Here is a 21,254-nt window from a genome sequence, read left to right on the forward strand (position 1 = left end):
ACATTTCTATACTTGGAGAGCCACAGACTGAAGTGTACGACAGCGTGTTTTATCTGAAAGGAGTGAGCAACCAAGCAGACAGTAAGCTGGTGCCAGTGCTAGTCTCCTTACACACATACACACACACACATAAAGCGAACCTTGTGTGGACACACAATTCAGTCCCATTCAAAATCAAATTTTCCCTAACCCCTAACCCTAAACCTAACCCTAACCCGTACACTTACCCTAACCCAAAAACCTAACCTTAACCATAAACCTAACCCTAAAACTAACTCTAGCTCCTAACCCTTAACGTAATTCTAACCCTAACCCTAACACTAACCGTAACCCTAAACCCCCTAGAAATAGCATTTGACCTTGTGGGGACTAACTAAATTTCCCCAGTTGGTCAAATGTTGTTTGTTTACTATTCTTGTGGGGACTTCTGGTCCCCACAAGAATAGTTAAACACGTCCACACACACACACACAAATAATTCCCCTCCCGAGTCACAGTGAAAGGGAGAATTATTAAATGAGCCCCATAAAGTTCAATAGAGAGGATTATCCACATGTTGTTCCAGTGTCCTCCTAGCAACCCCCAAGCAACTTATCAGGCTGCATTCACACCAGCAGGCCTGGGGCTCAGAGAGAGAGGAAACTGGAATAGGCAGGCCACTGACCCAGGGGGAGAGCTATTGTCCACATATTATCCCTTTAATAGGACAACACTAAGAGGGAGATGAAGGGAGAGAGGGGAGAGGGAGATATACAAACACACATACTGTGACTTCAAAAATGTGGTTGCACATGAATGGCTACATAAGCGCAGACAAAAACAGAATACAGATGATAGCCCTATTTGGTAAAATACCAAGTCCATATTATGGCAAGAACAGCTCAAATAAGCAAAGAGAAATGACAGTTTATCATTAATTTAAGACATGAAGGTCAGTCAATACGGAACATTTCAAGAACTTTGAAAATGTCTTCAAGTGCAGTCGCAAAAACCATCAAGCACTATGATGAGACTGGCTCTCATGAGGACCGCCACAGGAATGGAAGACCCACATTTTTGTTTCATCAGACCAGAGGACATTTCTCCAAAAAGTATGATCATTGTCCCCATGTGCAGTTGCAAACCGTAGTCTGGCTTTTTTATGGCGGTTTTGGAGCAATGGCTTCTTCCTTGCTGAGCGGCCTTTCAGGTTATGTCGATATAGGACTCGTTTTACTGTGGATATAGATACTTTTGTACCGGTTTCCTCCAGCATCTTCACAAGGTCCTTTGCTGTTGTTCTGGGATTGATTTGCACTTTTCACACCAAAGTACGTTAATCTCTAGGAGACAGAACGCGTCTCCTTCCTGAGCGGTATGACGGCTGCGTGGTCCCATGGTATTTATAGTTGCGTACTATTGTTTGTACAGATGAACGTGGTACCTTCAGGCGTTTGGAAATTGCTCCCAAGGATGAACCAGACTTGTGGAGGTCTATAATTTTTTTAATGAGGTCTTGGCTGATTTCTTTTGTTTTTCCTATGATGTCAAGCAAGTTTCAAGAGTTTGAACGTAGACCTTGAATTACATCCACAGGTACACCTCCAATTGACTCAAATTATGTCAATTAGCCTATCAGAAGCTTCTAAAGCCATGATATCATTTTCTGGAATGTTCCAAGCTGTTTAAAAGGCACTGTCAACTCAGTGTATGTAAATTTCTGACCCACTGGAATTGTGATACAGTGAATTATAAGTGAAATAATCTGTCTGTAAACAATTGTTGGAAAAATTACTTGTGTCATGCACAAAGTAGATGTCCTAACCGACTTGCCAAAACTATAGTTTGTTAACAAGACATTTGTGGAGTGGTTAAAAAACTGGTTTTAATGACTCCAACCTAAGTGTATGTAAAAAATATTTTCCTTTATTACTTTCTAACCCTACCACCCCTCCCCTAATTGGAGTAAACTAGTGAACAACAACGCTAGGCCTCTACTTCCAGCACACACAGGATTCTTAGCCATTGAAATCCTTGGGCGTCTGCCAAGTCCAAACAGTGTAAATTATTTTAGCGGTACTGATTTTGTTATTATGTTTGAGCAAAAGAACACAGCATTAGCCATGGTAAAATACATATAATTGCAGGAAATTAGCTTTAAAAATGGCAAACAATGTCTCTACACTGCCCGTTGCCACGCCTCCCTGCCACACCCACCACCTAAACCCCTTTTTGATCCAGCAAAAACCTGCCCACACACCTACGGGCCACAGTCGGTCCCCTCCGGAGTATTCATACAGTACAGGTTCCAGAACAGACGCTGTCTCTGCCTTTTACAGCATCATGAAACATTCAGCTCCAATAATGGGGTCTAAGGAGCACTGCCTTTTCTCTATGATGCTCCTCCCTCACACACACCTCAGTGTGTTAACTCTAAAATGAGCGCAAGCGCTACGTGGCCAGGAGCCTTTGTCCTGGCAACACACTTGGGTTCCGCCGGGTTGCTGCTAGGTTAGTCCCATCTCTTTTTATTTTCTTCATTCATTCCAACTCCCAATCCCTCACTCTGTTTCACTCTCTCTCACCCCTTTCTCTCCGGACTGTTTTCCACATGACGGTATATGACAGGTAGTTGGGTGGCTGGCAGCAGCCTTGAATGTGAATGACCACCTGTTCAGAGGCACTGTCTGTGGCTAGGAGAGGAGAGGACCCCAACATCCCGTCAGAGAGAGAATAGAGAGAGTATCACAGCGTCACCTTACCTGCCAGATGTGAATGCAGCCCTGGATCCGTATTCACAAAGTGTCTCCGAGTAGGAGAGCTGATCTAGGATCAGCCCTCCCCCTGTCCATATAATCATATTCATTATGATCTGAAAGGTGAGAAGCTGATCCTGAATCGGTACGCCAGCTCTGAGAAGTGTTATGAATACCGCCCTGCTCTTATAGTGTCACCTGCAGACTGGGGGAAAATGCAGCAAATGCCTAAGCAGAAATAGTCTCTTTTCCCTTTTTGAAAGACGCTTTTTTTTCCATTTGGGAGGGGAATTCTTAAAGGGGAGTAATTGAGTGTCTGGAGGTGATGCAGTCAGGGAAGCAAGGAGGAGAGGGGTGCCAGGTTTAATTTCTGTGAGAACCTCCAGGAAACGCAGAGGCAGCCTGCCAGGCATCTATGGATGGACTCCAACCGTGGTTCATTATAAACCAGAGCTGTGCCCCTGTGCCAGGGTAACCAGGACTAATGTGGGAGGGTGGGCACTAAGGTGGCACCTTGGGTAGAATGCAGAGGTGGAAATAGACAGCCTAAATAATCCATAGTGCAGTCAGATGCTATGAGGAGTCCAGTATGGTCCCTAGCTAAGCTAAACAGAGTTTAAAATGGCCAATAGGTGTACTTTTCCACAGAGCCACCTGGAGGCTCAGTCAGTAGGAGAGAGATCCAGACAGAGATGTATCCGGTCTAGTGTAGTAATGGCCTGGCTTCAGAGGGAGGACAGGGAGCCCCAGAGGGGAGGGATGCCTCTGGCTAGGCGCTCTGAGGCACTGGATGTGCTTATATAACCAAGAAGGGGGGGGGGGGAGAGAGAGAGAGAGAGAGAGAGAGAGAGAGAGAGAACTGAGTCCTACTGGGGTAATGGCTAGACATGGGACAAAGAAAGTGCAGAGGCGAAGGTTGACCTATAAAATATTGCATATTTGATGCATCGCATGCATATGAAGAGAGACATGTCTGCAGTGCAGAGGGTACAGACGCATACAACCACGTAAAGCCACGGCACATTTCAGCACACACGTGGGGCGATGCACGGAAGCACCCATGTGCAAACAGTTGTACAAGTGTAATACTTACTTTTAGGCTTTAGGTCCTAGTTTTCTATTACAAATTAATAAATACTACCTTAGTATCAGCTATAATAAGGGGAGTATTTGCCTATCCAACCCCCTACAGTGTAAAAGGGATAATGAGATAAGAGTTGGCGAAAAAGGTTGAATCATCCCCCACACACTCCTCTCCCTTTCACACACACACATAATTAAGGCGTCAGTCTGCTTCAGTTAGGCTGGCGCCTAGCCGAACTCGGCTAGCCGAAACAAGTGTGCTCGCATACTCCCTTAAAAGACCTTTGCTTAAAAGAAAGGAAAAAAAGAAAGAAAAGCCAATAGTACTGTTTGTCCATTTTGAGACGCCGTAGCCAGTATATTCTTCCTCAAAATAGTCAGAATTAATCTAAGATAACTCAAGAAATCTGTCAATCATTTGTCAAACAAACATCAAGATGTTTGGTGCAGTTTTTCTCAATGAAAAAATGTGTTTGAAAACGAGTCGTCTCTCGTTGAATGACAACAAAGATTGTCGTCATAATATATGCACCAACTCTTACGAACTGTTTCGGCTGGGAAACATGCAGACGCCTTTAGGCTCCCTTGTCGCAGTGCCAACCGGGACACTTAACCTTTTTGTTCTGGTGTCCCGTTTCAAATGTTAGCAACAAAGCAGCAGCCTAGTGTTGCGGTGCAGTGGCGCGTGTTGGGGCAGCTTTTTCTGCATGAGAGGACCCGATAACCCTTTCAGATGACTGCTGCATTATTCAGGCTGTATCGCTGTTGTGGTGCCTTCCATTTCCTACAGGCCCAGTCGAGCAGAAAGATGCATTATTTAACCGGACAGAGAAGCAGCACGTTACGATGCTATTGGAGGAGGAGAGGAGAACGCAGGCTGGTAGCGTCTCAGAGAGAGCGAGTTTGTCTTTTAGGGTCGGGAGTCTCAATCACTTTTTTTCTCTCTTGTTCTCATGCTCACCTTTGTACCTTGGCTCACCCTCTCTGCGTCTCTCCTTCGCCCCCTCACTTTTTCTCCTTTCCCTCTACCCCACTCCCTAGTTCTCCATTCTTCCTCGCCCCCCCCTTGATAATTCCCCCCCTTCGACTCCTCCACCCCGACCATCCATCCCCCCACACTCTCCCCCTCCCCATTCTCCTCTCCTCTGTAACTTTCTCCTCTCTCTTATTAATGATGAGTCGAGAGGGCAGAATAGTTACATAAGTGAACCCAGCTCCAAGAGTTTGGGCTGACTTCCATCTCGTTCAATTTTGAGAATCCACTTTAGATTAAATTAGACTGTCTCTACCTACTTCACCCCCCACTCTTCCTCCCTCCCCCTCTGTTCACTGACAGCTGACTGAATAGTACCTGCGGCTCAAAGTTGACACAGGGTTGAAACCCCCACGCAAACACGCACACACACGCAAGTTCACATGCATGCATGCACGCACACAGACAGGGAAGAGTGAATTCAATTTTTTTTTTATCCTGCTTTTTCGGGTCAGCAGCGATTCTGCACCAGAGACACATTCCACCCACAATCTATACAATCCATTGGGATAAAATCCACCCACCCAGCCTACGTATTAAACTAATGCAAATGCTCATATTACTCACTCACACACATTTATTTCATTATTCTCTCAGAGCAGCCTACAGGGACAGTAGAAGCGGACTGCTGCTGCATGTGCTGCTATGATGTGCTGTACTGAACCAACAACACAACCAGCAGGTTGCTCTGCTCTGCTCAAGAGGAAACAAAGACACCAGCCAATACAGAGTGTCCCATTACAACCCATAGAAGGAGAGAGGGTCAGAATAGTGGATGGGAGGGAGGTGGAGAAAGGAGGTGAAGTGAGAGAGAGAGAGAGAGGGTCAGAGGAAGAGAGAATGGGAGAATGAGACGGTAGTGGAGAAAAGCAGTACAGGAATAGGATGAACAAATGGGTGGATGTGAGAGAGATGGGGAGAGGATGAGGGAGTCTGAAAAAAAGGGAATGAGAGGAACGAAAAGAAGACACCGAGGAGAAAAGGTAAACTATGTCCACAAATGGACTGGGACAGACTAGTCCTGAGGGGGCAACGACCAGCGCTTACATCAATTCTTCTTCTCCTCCTCTCCGTCAAAGGTCACGTCATCGTCCGTCTACAGGGGGGAGATGGGGGTGCGTGGCAAGGCATTATCAGACGCATTGATCTTCATTCCATTGATGAACGATGGCAAGGGGGACGAACGCCGACAGGAAGTGCGGAGGGGTGCGGCGAGGGAGTCATCAATCAATACGCAGCACTGCGACCAGGCCGGTCGATAGGGCCGACAGCCGATCAATCAATAGGAAACATAACTAGCCCCGGTGTAGAAAGACAGCTGGGCGAGTCGATAGGCTAGAAAAACCATCTGTCTGTGTTAAAACAAGTCTGTGTAAATGTAGTGAAGGACAATGACGGGAGCGGGGCTCTAAATACATTACAACACACAAGTCTGATGCTCGGGTCCAGAGACAGAACAAATCAGATGAGCTCAGCAGTGTAATGGGTAGACACTGAGGGTGTGTGTGCATACGTGTGTGACGGTATGAGAGTTTGCACTGTGTGCGCGCGCGCGTACATGCGTGTGTGTGTGTAGTCTCAGAATCCCTCAACACCCCGGGTGCTGCTGACCAGATGGACGTGTTGACCCCTCAGTCACAGGAGACTAAGCTCCACTGAGCAGCCATGCAGGTGGACTGACTCAATGAGATCAGAGTGAGCCTCATCAGCACAAATGATCCAGGAGAATAAAGACTAGAGGCAGTCCCTCCAGTATAGGACTGCATTCACTCCACAACAACATGGGAAAAGGAAGGCCGGAAAACAAACAACAAGGGCGTGTCCAAAGACCAAGAATCACCACAACACACACACCAACCGTAGATGCCTACCACTCAAACAACTACATGGAAACACACACCAAGGAATCAAGGCAATAAATCAATCATTTGAGCGACTCAATTTCCGGTTGGGTTGGAACCTCAAACAGCATGTCAGTAATTAATGGAATCAAAGCGCTTGTCTAATGAGAGATAAAGCACTCTTCCACCAACTGATGACTCTCTGTCTCCCTCCAGGCAAACAAGCCGACACACAAAAACACGCACACACACACACAATCCCCAGGGAGACACCAAGTTTTCGCACCATTGACTGTCAACACCCAAAATTCCTTGTCGTGGGGATAGTCTCATTTCATTTCTCCGTCAATTGTTTATTTGCTTATCAGGGAACAGATAATGGAACGATATTAATCCAGTAATATTGCTTAAAATAGCTAATTTCTCCTACTTATGCAAAGGTCTCAAAATGTATGCATGCATTACTAATCATTACTAAGTGTTATTATATATTAAAGAGATTCTCAGGTACTTTTGTATACTTTTTAGCCAGTAATTCTGAAAGTAGCGCTCACGAGCCAAAAGTGGTCCCTGAAAATTGCTTACAACGTCACAAATGTGCAGATATGTGCACCACGTTATTGCTCCCTCTCTCATGCTGTGGTGTGTGCATCTTGCTAGCTGTCACTCAAATGCTGAAGGGCTGAAGCTCATTGGCTAGAACTTGAATTGCTAGGGGGCTGGCCCACGTGGAGGAAAATGTAGGGAAAATGGCGCAGCACAGCTTCAAGAAAAACAGCTGCTTTCAAACTAGGCATTTTGTGGCTAATTGAGGTAATACACTAATTCTGCTCATAGATTATGCATGTAACTACACAGACACATCCAGCCCAAGCGGGAGGTTTAAAAAAAAACATTTGTAGTCGCCAAAGTTCTGGAGCATGTCTTTAAGGCTGGTTCAACGGAAGGCTCCAATAGAGGTTCCAATAGCTTAGTTGGTTGGAGTGTGGTGCTGGTAACACCAAGGTTGTGGGTTTGATTCCCACATGGGCCACAAATACTATACTGACTAGCCTACATGTTCATAGTAAGAGGCTTTAGATAAAATAAACTGCCAAATGACCACAATAACACCTTACACAGAGTCAGTGACACACAAAGTCACTCTCACACACACCTACTTGCCACTTGTGAAATGCCTGTGCACCCTAGTGACACACACTAACGCAACAACTCAGATGACAGCAATGAGTAGATTCTGTTACCGCCGAGGGAGAAAGAGTCCACCACATTCATGTACAAACTGTCATAACTACTCCAGATGGCCTGGATAATTATAGTCCTGTCGACATGCTTGTTTTCTGATCACTTATACAGTAGATTTCCATATGAGGAAAGTAACAGCGGAATGAGACTGAAATATCATTTCTGCCATTCTGTTCAACATATGAGCCAAATCAACAGAAAGACACATTTATATTATGTATTTGGCTATGCCTAGGGAGCCATATCACACCCCCACATTGTGGTATATTTCCATAGAACTGTACATTCAACCTGTCATTATATTTCTATACGGCAAACAGAATGGCCCTAGTATTTTACATTCCTATGGCTCCTATATGTTCCAATGTACTAGCTCTTTATCACATCACCTCTCTCCTCTATGTAAATTAACTTCCTCTTTAGGTCACAGGGTCAGTCCCAACATCGTAATAGTTTCAAGGGCACTGGTTGACTTCTTGGCCCCGTAGATGTTAAGGGTCAGGTGGGGCTGCCCTCCAATGCCCTCCTGACACTTACTATTGACCCGTCGTTACCCAGGGGTCAGAGGTCAACCACCCCACTGAGGGCTCTACCGTCAACCCTTGGTTTGTATCGACCAATCGACAACATAGGAACCAATGAGAACACCTGAAAGGGATGTAGGGGCTTTGGTAATGTATGTATGCGTCTCACTGATAATGTATGCACCTCATACATAGAATGCAGCTCATTGATTAACATATGCACCAGCTTGTTTTCAGCATATCAGAGAACGACATGGTCCTCTGCCTAAGGCTCTTACACCAATCTCCATCGCTGAGCCAAATGGATTGAATGGGCCATTTGAATAAGCCTCTTATGTAGGTACCTATTACAGTATACATGGATATGAGAGGGTGACTAAGACCAGGCCAGGCCTGCTAGGTGGCTCTGTGTGTGTGTGTGTGTGTGTGTGTGTGTGTGTGTGTGTGGCATCAGAAACATTGCCAGTCAATGGTGCGTTCAAATGTCAACCATGTCATTTAGAGCCAATTACCCAGGGCCGGGGAGAGAGACCACAATGAGGACGGATGTTAGAGGGGACATTCCATTTCTAGGCTTCAATATAGCCCTCCAATGTTGTGGTCTGAATGAGGAGGGAGGGGCTCTTGTCCACAAAACCTGACTCCCTTTCAGATCTTTCTATCAGATGCAGACGAATGGAGCTGGGAATGAACATTGTAGACTAAACGTTCCAACGTAGTAAAAAAAGGCCTGACCCAAAGTCCTATGTGGCTTAGTCAGTAGAGCATGGCACTTACAAAGCCAAGGGTTGTGGGTTTGTTTCCCACTGGGGTCACCCATACGAAAGATGTATGCACGCATGACCAATTTGGATAAAAGTGTCTGCTAAATGGCATATAATTAAGCAATAAGGCCCGAGGAGGTGAAGTATATGGCCAATTTACCACGGCTAAGGGCTGTTCTTACCCATGACGCAACGCAGAGTGCCGGGATACAGCCCTTAGCCGTGGTATATTGGCCATATACCACAAACCCCCGAGGTCCCTTAATGCTATTATAAAACTGGTTAACAATGTAATTAGAACAGTACAAATAAATGGTTTTGTGATACCCGTGGTATAGGGTCTGATATACCACGGCTGTCAGCCAATCAGCATTCAGGGCTCGAACCACCCAGTTTATAATATTTTATTACACTGAGTGTACAAAACGTTAAGAACACCTTCCCAATATGGAGTTGCATCCCCTTCTTTTGCCCTCAGAACAGTCTCAATTCGTCGGGGCATGGACTATACAAGGTGTCGAAAGCATTCGCTCTGGATAAGAGCGTCTGCTAAATGACGTAATGTGCCCTTGAGCAAGGCACTTAACCCTAATTGCTCCTGTAAGTCGCTCTGGATAAGAGCGTCTGCTAAATGACTAAAATGTAAATGTAAATTCCACAGGGATGATGGCCCATGTTGACTCCAATGCTTCCCACAGTTGTGTCAAGTTGGCTGGATGTGCGTTGGGTGGTGGACCATTCTTGATACACACAGGAAACTGTTGAGCGTGAAAAACCCAGCAGCGTTGCAGTTCTTGACACAAACCGGTGCGCCTGGCACCTACTACCATACCCCGCTCAAAGGCACTTAAATCTTTTGTCTTGCCCATTCACCCTCTGAATGGCACACATACACAATCCAAGTCTCAATTATCTCAAGGCTTAAAAATCCTTATTTAACCTGTCTCCTCCCCTTCATCTACACTGATTGAAGTGGATTTAACAAGTGTGACATCAATAAGTGATCATAGCTTTCACCTGAATTCAACTGGTCAGTCTATGTCATGGAAAGAGCAGGTGTTCATTGTGTTTTGTACACTCAGTGTATATTACGTCATATTATAAAAGGCTCAATGGAGCCAATTTGATGGGACTGAGCATAATTGTGAACATGTAAGCGTGGAAGAAGTGTAAAAGCAATACCACCTATGCGTCAGCCAACGTCATGACCGATTTGTCACACATCGAAAGAAATTCATTTCATGCAAAGCCGTTTTCGCCTCAAACTACATAGATCTACTGTGAAAGCATAATAGAAATTGATACGATAGAAGGTAAACTCAATAAAGTTGGATTGTGAGGCGGTTTCACTCTAACCCAGGCATACATGTATGACAAGTTGGTTTGTTCTGAAGGCCCTTCATCTGCCAGAATGTCCTTATGTTCATGTATATCTGCTGGGTATATCAGAGGGAACAGGAGCCGGTGGGGGGAGGGAGGGGAGCAGGGAAGGTCAGTGACTCTACAGCGGCTATCCAAAGGCGTCAGAGCTCATTCTGTGGCAATATGGCATCACTAAAGAAATATATTTATTCCCCTGGCAGCCATGAAAAAGGTGACAGATATAGAGAGGGGGATGAGATGGAAAGAGGGAGAGAGGGATATGCCAGGAGGAGAGGAAAAGAGAGGGACCAGGAGAGAAAGAGAGAGGTAGAGAGGCCTCATCTCCATATACTGTCGAAACAGGCAGATTGGAATTTAAGGCTTGCCTCAGAGAGCCTCTATAAATACAGAAGAGGGGAAAACAGGAGGCAATTTCAGACAACACCAAACACACACGTGATTGAGAGCGAATTAAAATGCAAATGCAACACTTCAAATTTTCCTGATTGCAGCCTGCAGATAACAGTACCTGTTTTCTTGTTGTTATAAAGTGGAGGTGTGTGTGTGCATGCGAGTGTGTGTGCTTGCAGCCTCACACACAGGTTTGAAATTAAACAAAACAAGAAAGAGGGCGATGGGGGTTGCTGTAGACAGATGAGGGTTCAGTAGACTTCTGGGCTGGATTCCAATCAAAATCTCCCCTGGCTGCTACAACTTCCTCACAGATCTGCAAGCCAGGACAGGATGCTTCAAGCTAGAAGGCAATGTTTGAGGGCAGCGGGAGAAGTACAAGTCCTTCAGACTGGAACCCAGCCCTGAACTTTAACTAAGCACTGCGTCTTAGCTTGCATTGGACGAAACAGCACTGTTGGTTTATTGTGCTGAAGTGTTTCCTGCGGAGGGAGTATGGTTTTGTGGTGGGCGTGTTGACAAGAGGATTCATGTTCTGTGTTCAGCCCAGCAGAGGACACATTTCAGAGCGCACTGTGCACTCTTCTGTGGCTGAGAGAGAAAGAGAGAGAGAGAGCGACTGACTAAAACGGATCTCTATTCTTTCAGACGCAGGGCTCTAATCAACGGGGAGAGGTGGATACACAGGGACTTGTTAATACACAGCTCAAAAAAATAAAGGGAACACTAAAATAACACATCCTAGATCTGAATGAATTAAATAATCTTATTAAATACTTTTCTCTTTACATAGTTGAATGTGCTGACAACAAAATCACACAAAAATGATCAATGGAAATCAAAATGTATCAACCCATGGAGGTCTGGATTTGGAGTCACCCTCAAAATTAAAGTGGAAAACCACACTACAGGCTGATCCAACTTTGATGGAATGTCCTTAAAACAAGTCAAAATGAGGCTCAGTAGTGTGTGTGGCCTCCACGTGCCTGTATGACCTCCCTACAACGCCTGGGCATGCTCCTGATGAGGTGGCGGATGGTCTCCTGAGGGATCTCCTCCCAGACCTGGACTAAAGCATCCGCCAACTCCTGGACAGTCTGTGGTGCAACGTGGCGTTGGTGGATGGAGCGAGACATGATGTCCCAGATGTGCTCAATTGGATTCAGGTCTGGGGAACGGGCGGGCCAGTCCATAGCATCAATGCCTTCCTCTTGCAGGAACTGCTGACACACTCCAGCCACATGAGGTCTAGCATTGTCTTGTATTAGGAGGAACCCAGGGCCAACCGCACCAGCATATGGTCTCACAAGGGGTCTGAGGATCTCATCTCGGTACCTAATGGCAGTCAGGCGACCTCTGGCGAGCACATGGTGGGCTGTGCTGCCCCCCAAAGAAATGCCACCCCACACCATGACTGACCCACCGCCAAACCGGTCATGCTGGAGGATGTTGCAGGCAGCAGAACGTTCTCCACGGTGTCTCCAGACTCTGTCACGTGCTCAGTGTGAACCTGCTTTAATCTGTGAAGAACACAGGGCGCCAGTGGCGAATTTGCCAATCTTGGTGTTCTCTGGCAAATGCCAAACGTCCTGCACAGTGTTGGGCTGTAAGCACAACCCCCACCTGTGGACGTCGGGCCCTCATACCACCCTCATGGAGTCTGTTTCTGACCGTTTGAGCAGACACATGCACATTTGTGGCCTGCTGGAGGTCATTTTGCAGGGCTCTGGCAGTGCTCCTCCTGCTCCTCCTTGCACAAAGGCGGAGGTAGCAGTCCTGCTGCTGGGTTGTTGACCTCCTACGGCCTCCTCCACATCTCCTGATGTACTGGCCTGTCTCCTGGTAGCGCCTCCATGCTCTGGACACTACGCTGACAGACACAGCAAACCTTCTTGCCACAGCTCGCATTGATGTGCCATCCTGGATGAGCTGCACTACCTGAGCCACTTGTGTGGGTTGTAGACTCCGTCTCATGCTACCACTAGAGTGAAAGCACCACCAGCATTCAAAAGTGACCAAAACATCAGCCAGGAAGCATAGGAACTGAGAAGTGGTCTGTGGTCACCACCTGCAAAACCAGTCCTTTATTGGGGGTGTCTTGCTAATTGCCTATAATTTCTACCTGTTGTCTATTCCATTTGCACAACAGCATGTGAAATGTATTGTCAATCAGTGTTGCTTCCTAAGTGGACAGTTTGATTTCACAGAAGTGTGATTGACTTGGAGTTACATTGTGTTGTTTAAGTGTTCCCTTTATTTTTTTGAGCAGTGTATATTCACTAATCAACCACTGTCGTTAGTGCTTCTTTTTTTACACTTTTGGTCATTTTTCATTCTCCCTGGCAGGTCTAGTGTAACAAAGAGAGGGAGAGAGAGGGATGGAGAGAAAGTGGAAGACAGGGGGAGCTGGAGGGGGTCTGAGGTAATGAATGGATGTGGATGATACTGGTCCTGTGACTCAGTCTCAGAGTGATGGTGTGTGTGTTGTGTTCCCCCTCCACAGAGTCCCACGAGGCCACACTAAACAGGCGGGCTGCATTAGCATCACAGGCTGCTGGATCAGAAAACCTGGGGCTACTGAACATCTCCAATCTGGAGCATTTACAACAGTGTGGGGATACACACAAAACATATACTGTACAGCCTACCTTCTCTCAAACACACAGATACTCAGGGATACACACAGATACGCACACACACTCTCTCTCACCCTCTCTCTACTCTGAAGCCTGCCAACCTGGCAGCATGTCAATGCCTCCTCCCTGAGTGTGCTGCCTGTCATTGTGTATGGGATGGAGGAGTGGGCCTAGTTCATGTTGAATTACCACTCCACTCCAGTGTCTTTGTGGCGGGCTAATGGGCTGTGGCTCTGAAGGTCAACTCAAGGAGTCTCCAACTTGAGACAAAATAACTCAATGGGGAAAAATGATTCACTAGGTAGAAAAGGTGTGGGTGGGTATTAAAGGGATACTTTGGGATTTTGGCAATGAAGCCCTTTATAAACTTCCCAGTCAGATGATCTCGTGGATACAATTTTTATGTCTCTGCATACAGTTTGAAGGAAGTTGCTAACTAGCGTTAGTGCAATTGCTAACTAGTGTTAGCACAGTGACTGGAAGTCTATGGTAACAGCTAGCATGGTATCCATGAGTTCATCCGAAGTAGATAAAGGGCTTTACTGCCAAAATCCCGAAGTATCCCTTTAAAGACAGAGAGAGAGAGAGAGAGGGGTTGATGGAGAGAGAGAGAGAGAGAGTAGCCTGACAGACAGACGGGGGGTGGGGTGGGGGTAGTGTGCCTTTAGACCTAGTGTATGTTTGCATTTCTTTGCATAATTCTGCATGTGCATTTTGTGTACAGTGAGAGTGTGGGTGTGCGAGTCCTCTCCCCTCCTGGCTGTGGTGGTTATGGCAGCAGTATTGGTGACTGAGGAGAGGAGCTGGCTGCTGGTACTTCCTGTGTTGGCCCCATCTGCCCAGGAGAGACAACCAGCCACCTAACCTTCTGACCATCTGACCACACATTACATCCTTACCCCTCAGCGCACCTCACACACAAACACACGCATACGTTACTACTTCTAACACACATACTGTAGATATACAGTAGCTCCACAGAATATAGAACATTAACACAAGTGCGACCACACACTCTAGACGTCACTGACACACCTAGACACACTGAACATGCCACAAACACCACCATCTCCTACAAGAGCCCTCACTAACATAATATATAATAATATATAGCCATAATAATATCCAATAATATATACCATTTAGTAGACACTTCTGTCCAAAGCCACTTACAGTCATGCGTGCATAAATATTTTTGTATGAGTGGTCTTGGGAATCGAACCCACAATCCTGGCGTTGCAAGATCAATTTTTCCATGTAAGACTGGCCAAACACCACAATCACCCACAGAGACCACAAACAGCATGAAAACCAGAGAAAACACAGAGACACTAAGCCAACACATTACACGCAGGGAGAGTCAATAATTACACAGAGACATGCCTTGTTCTTGCTGCATCAGTGGCAGACTAATTCACCTCATGCATCTTTAGTGCAAACACACACAAATTCTCCCTTCATGCATCTTCGGCCTCTAATAACCATGGCTACTGTGCTGTTTTTCTGCTTAAGGCTGGAGAGAGGCTGGTGGTAAGCCATATAATGAAGTGAATTAGGGAGGGAAAACATTTAGAATATTTGACATTTAAAACATTAATATTTCTTACTTTCAATGTTAGATTACCACTACAAGGCTGTGTGACGTGTGTGTGCGCCCTTTTTGAGCCTCAAGGACATTTATATGATGTCACTGGAAACATACACACAGCATGTGGTTGCTACAGTAAAGTATAGTATGTTGAGTTAATGACAGACAGGTGAGTTGGGGACATGCATGTTACCTACTTTGTATAGTACACATTTGCTATTAATCTAATTTCAGCCAGTGGGAATAACTGCTAGTTCTGTGGTTTAGGGAGTTCTGTGTGTGACGTGTGTGTGCATGTGTGTGTGTGCCATTCAGGAGGAAGCCAGTCAGTCAACTGTGCATAGGAATTAGACTGACATAGTCTCTAGCGCTTGTTTTTCCTCCCCTCCTCGCTCTGCCAGTACATTCACTCAGGGTTTGCCAGTGCAAGTGATCGATGATTTGTTGTTGGCATCACTGCGTCAACATTGGGCAACACAGCCCAAATACACAGAGTAAAACCAAGCTGGAGCAGGCCATATAACTAAACCAAGCTGAAGCAGGTCAAAGAGTAAACCAAGCTGAAGCAAGCCAAAGTGTAAACAAAGCTGAAGCAAGCCAAAGAGTAAACCAAGCAGAAGCAAGCCAAAGTGTAAACCAAGCTGAAGCAAGCCAAAGAGTAAACCAAGCTGAAGCAAGCCAAAGTGTAAACCAAGCAGAAGCAAGCCAAAGAGTAAACCAAGCAGAAGCAAGCCAAAGTGTAAACCAAGCTGAAGCAAGCCAAAGAGTAAACCAAGCTGAAGCAAGCCAAAGTGTAAACCAAGCAGAAGCAAGCCAAAGAGTAAACCAAGCAGAAGCAAGCCAAAGAGTAAACCAAGCAGAAGCAAGCCAAAGAGTAAACCAAGCAGAAGCAAGGCAAAGAGTTTTTTTTCATTTTTTTTTTCACCTTTATTTAACCAGGTAAACCAGTTGAGAACAAGTTCTCATTTACAACTGCGACCTGGCCAAGATAAAGCAAAGCAGTGCGATAAAAACAACAACAGAGTTACATATGGGGTAAAACAAAACAAAGTCAAAAATACAACAGAAATACATATAATATACAGTGTGTGCAAATTTAGCAAGTTATGGAGGTAAGGCAATAAAATAGGCTATAGTGCAAAATAATTACAATTAGTATTAACACTGGAATGATAGATGTGCAAGAGATGATGTGCAAATAGAGATACTGGGGTACAAATGAGCAAAATAAATAACAATATAGGGATGAGGTAGTTGGGCGGGCTAATTTCAGATGAGCTGTGTACAGGTGCAGTGATCGGTAAGGTGCTCTGACAACTGATGCTTAAAGTTAGTGAGGGAGATAAGTGTCTCCAGCTTCAGAGATTTTTGCAATTTGTTCCAGTCATTGGCAGCAGAGAACTGGAAGGAATTGCGGCCAAAGGAGGTGTTGGCTTTGGGGATGACCAGTGAGATATACCCGCTGGAGCGCAGACTACGGGTGGGTGTTGCTATGGTGACCAATGAGCTAAGATAAGGCGGGGATTTGCCTAGCAGTGATTTATAGATGGCCTGGAGCCAGTGGGTTTGGCGACGAATATGTAGTGAGGACCAGCCAACAAGAGCGTACAGGTCACAGTGGTGGGTATTATTTGGGGCTTTGGAGACAAAACGGATGGCACTGTGATAGACAACATCCAATTTGCTGAGTAGAGTGTTGGAGGCTATTTTGTAAATGACATCGCCGAAGTCAAGGATCGGTAGGATAGTCAGTTTTACGAGGGCATGTTTGGCAGCATGAGTGAAGGAGGCTTTGTTGCGAAATAGGAAACCGATTCTAGAGATTTAACTTTGGATTGGAGATTCTTAATGTCAGTCTGGAAGGAGAGTTTACAGTCTAACCAGACACCTAGATATTTGTAGTTGTCCACATACTCTAGGTCAGACCCGTCGAGAGTAGTGATTCTAGTCGGGTGGGCGGGTGCAAGCAGCGTTCGGTTGAAGAGCATGCATTTAGTTTTACTAGTGTTTAAGAGCAGTTGGAGGCTACTGAAGGAGTGTTGTTTGGAATTGAAGCTCGTTTGGAGGTTTGTTAACACAGTGTCCAATGAAGGGCCAGATGTATACAAAATGGTGTCGTCTGCGTAGAGGTGGATCTGAGAGTCACCAGCAGCAAGAGCGACGTCATTGATATACACAGAGAAAAGAGTCGGCCCAAGAATTGAACCCTGTGGCACCCCCATAGAGACTGCCATAGGTCCAGACAACAGGCCCTCCGATTTGACACATTGAACTCTATCTGAGAAGTAGTTGGTGAACCAGGCGAGGCAGTCATTTGAGAAAAAGTAAACCAAGCAGAAGCAAGCCAAAGAGTAAACCAAGCAGAAGCAAGCCAAACAGAAAGCATATAGATGTGGGGCTGCTAGTGGATTGTTTGAGGAGAGTCATCCAGCTGACTGACTGGAAATAAAGTGGTTCCAACTGAAACAGCCTGACCTACTGCTGCTACACTGATTGCAATCAGGACCAGCTAGGCTACACAATAAACAACAAGCACACACACACTACATTTGCAAATCCATAAACCCACTCAAAACAGGACAGGTAGGTGTGCACAAACACAGACCAACAGGCAAAAACACAGACACTGGGTGTTCCTCAATATGCACACTACCGTGCGCCACACTTTCATGCGCCAAGTTCGTTTTCCGAGGAAGTTCTCTTGAGTACGTTGTTGTGAGGACGAGAGTGTGGGGAACGCATAAAAGGTTACATTTGAGGAGCACTACTTTGACCAATACAGAAGAAACCAGATAACTACAGTGGGGAAAAAAAGTATTTAGTCAGCCACCAATTGTGCAAGTTCTCCCACTTAAAAAGATGAGAGAGGCCTGTAATTTTCATCATAGGTATACGTCAACTATGACAGACAAATTGAGAATTTATTTTCCAGAAAATCACATTGTAGGATTTTTAATGAATTTATTTGCAAATTATGGTGGAAAATAAGTATTTGGTCACCTACAAACAAGCAAGATTTCTGGCTCTCACAGACCTGTAACTTCTTCTTTAAGAGGCTCCTCTGTCCTCCACTCGTTACCTGTATTAATGGCACCTGTTTGAACTCGTTATCAGTATAAAATACACCTGTCCACAACCTCAAACAGTCACACTCCAAACTCCACTATGGCCAAGACCAAAGAGCTGTCAAAGGACACCAGAAACAAAATTGTAGATCTGCACCAGGCTGGGAAGACTGAATCTGCAATAGGTAAGCAGCTTGGTTTGAAGAAATCAACTGTGGGAGCAATTATTAGGAAATGGAAGACATACAAGACCACTGATAATCTCCCTCGATCTGGGGCTCCACGCAAGATCTCACCCCGTGGGGTCAAAATGATCAAAAGAACGGTGAGCAAAAATCCCAGAACCACACGGGGAGACCTAGTGAATGACCTGCAGAGAGCTGGGACCAAAGTAACAAAGCCCACCATCAGTAACACACTACGCCGCCAGGGACTCAAATCCTGCAGTGCCAGACGTGTCCCCCTGCTTAAGCCAGTACATGTCCAGGCCCGTCTGAAGTTTGCTAGAGTGCATTTGGATGATCCAGAAGAGGATTGGGAGAATGTCATATGGTCAGATGAAACCAAAATATAACTTTTTGGTAAAAACTCAACTCGTCGTGTTTGGAGGACAAAGAATGCTGAGTTGCATCCAAAGAACATCGTGAGATTTTGAGTGAAAACCTCCTTCCATCAGCAAGGGCATTGAAGATTAAACGTGGCTGGGTCTTTCAGCATGACAATGATCCCAAACACACCGCCCGGGCAACGAAGGAGTGACTTCGTAAGAAGCATTTCAAGGTCCTGGAGTGGCCTAGCCAGTCTCCAGATCTCAACCCCATAGAAAATCTTTGGAGGGAGTTGAAAGTCCGTGTTGCCCAGTGACAGCCCCAAAACATCACTGCTCTAGAGGAGATCTGCATGGAGGAATGGGCCAAAATACCAGCAACAGTGTGTGAAAACCTTGTGAAGACTTACAGAAAACGTTTGACCTCTGTCATTGCCAAGAAAGGGTATATAACAAAGTATTGAGAAACTTTTGTTATTGACCAAATACTTATTTTCCACCATAATTTGCAAATAAATTCATGAAAAATCCTACAATGTGATTTTCTGGATTTTTTTTCCTCATTTTGTCTGTCATAGTTGACGTGTACCTATGATGAAAATTACAGGCCTCTCTCATCTTTTTAAGTGGGAGAACTTGCACAATTGGTGGCTGACTAAATACTTTTTTCCCCCACTGTACATAAAGAAAACACAAATTATCAGCTAGCTATTTGTGAATCGTAATAATTTAGCTAGTCAGCTAGTTTTACATGTAAAGAACAACCTAAAACTAAATGTTGCTATGCAAGGTTTGTAGGCCAACGTTCAGCCATAAATTATTTGTCAGTTAGCCCGTGATCTACGCACACTACAGTGGATATTTTAGGCAGTTAAACATGCCAAAATGAACACAGTATGTATTTATTAACGTATCAAGATAAAATATTGTAGTCATAAGATGAGAAATGTGAGGTAACCTTTGATTCTAAAGTCAGATTAAATTCTCATGCTTCAGCGCAAAACCAGCTGCCATTGTTTCAAGAAATGTTGCGTTGTTTTTTACGTGGTTGTGTAATATTACGTCAACAATCCTGGGAATAATTCAGTTGCAGCTTGCATCGATGCATGCTTCGAAACGTGTACAAACGAAGTACGCATCTGAGAACTGCCCTCCATACTCAATTTCGCATACTTTGATTTGGACTCATATGCCGACCGTTCCGTGCTCAAATTTGCATGCTCAGAGCACGGTAGCATGCATATTAAGAAACACCCACTGACTCGGAGGCATCTGTAACAGTGGCATTGCTCGCTCGCCACCCTATGACACACATCTGGTTCCGCACAAGCAGCAATGAAACACACAATGACCTTCTTTGCCTTTCAGCTAAATCATATGGTCTGTGTGTGTGGTCCATGACAACAGTCACCCACGTCCACTCCCCCCTCCCTCTCTTATCCGTCTCCCCCTTCCTCTTCATCCCCCCGCCCCCTTCTCCTGTCCTCCTTCTCCCCTCTTCTCCCTCTCCAGTACTTCTGCTGAACAAATGAATACTAAGGGGCCCATGCTGGCAGGTTACAACGCCCCGTCACAGCCCATTACAGGCTTCCACCACCTACACTGCTCTCGTCATGGACCCCACGGCTAAGACCCTTTCATTATGAACAGCAGTCTCCAGGCGGGGTATCCACTTCAGAGGAACCTACTCTGCTCTTTGGCGGGGTGTGGGTGAGACAGGGGTGAGGGAGGGAGTCAGGTCGTAAAAGTGATCGAGCCAGAGCCGTGCGATTTATGTATTTATTCATCGCAGAGGAAACTGTGCATTAAAAGGTCGGGCAATTTTCCAAGTCACTGGTCAAACCCACACTGCCGAGGAGGTGAGGGGAAGAGTGGAAACGGCGTTCCCATTGTAATGGAGATAGTGAAGTGGCGAGGGATGTACCCGTGTGTGTGAGGGAAGGATTAAGGTTGTGTGTGTAGTCGTGCATGTACTGTCTGAGTGTGTATGAATTGTATGTACGTGTGTGTGTGTGTGTGCAAGTTCCCCTGGTCTGAGTTTGAAAGGTCAAATGCCTCTCCAAAAGATTAATGGAGTGTTATGGGCATGGGGGTAATGCTGTATGTGCCCCAGCCAGCTGAATTTCTTACATGACCGTCATTACCAAAAAGGGGAGTGAGAAGGGGGGCAGGATTGCACACAAAGACAAGGACTCGTTGGGGTGCATGTGTGTGAGTGAATGAACCGTATGTGAGTGTGTGTTTATACACACAGTGCATTTAAATGAAGCCAGTGGCACTTGTGTCTAAATGCCTAATCAGTAAGGACGCTGTTTAACTGAGGAGTTGAAAGCGCTGATAAGCACGTGATTAGGCGCGACATAACATATTTCCTCTGATTGCACAAATCCTTTTCTTTGTCACTGGATGGGACTCTTATT

General features: G+C 45.5%; 1 protein-coding gene across 1 annotated transcript in view; it reads right to left on the bottom strand.

Moving 5' to 3' along the window:
• LOC311110003 (ephrin type-A receptor 7-like) overlaps positions 1–21,254 on the bottom strand; it is a gene marked incomplete at both ends in the record, with an annotated part of 174,100 nt that overhangs the window by 139,951 nt on the left and 12,895 nt on the right. The window lies entirely within an intron of this gene.

The sequence above is a fragment of the Coregonus lavaretus genome, assembly GCF_964263955.1.
Source record: "Coregonus lavaretus genome assembly, chromosome: 3".
Classification (NCBI taxonomy): Eukaryota; Metazoa; Chordata; class Actinopteri; order Salmoniformes; family Salmonidae; genus Coregonus; species Coregonus lavaretus.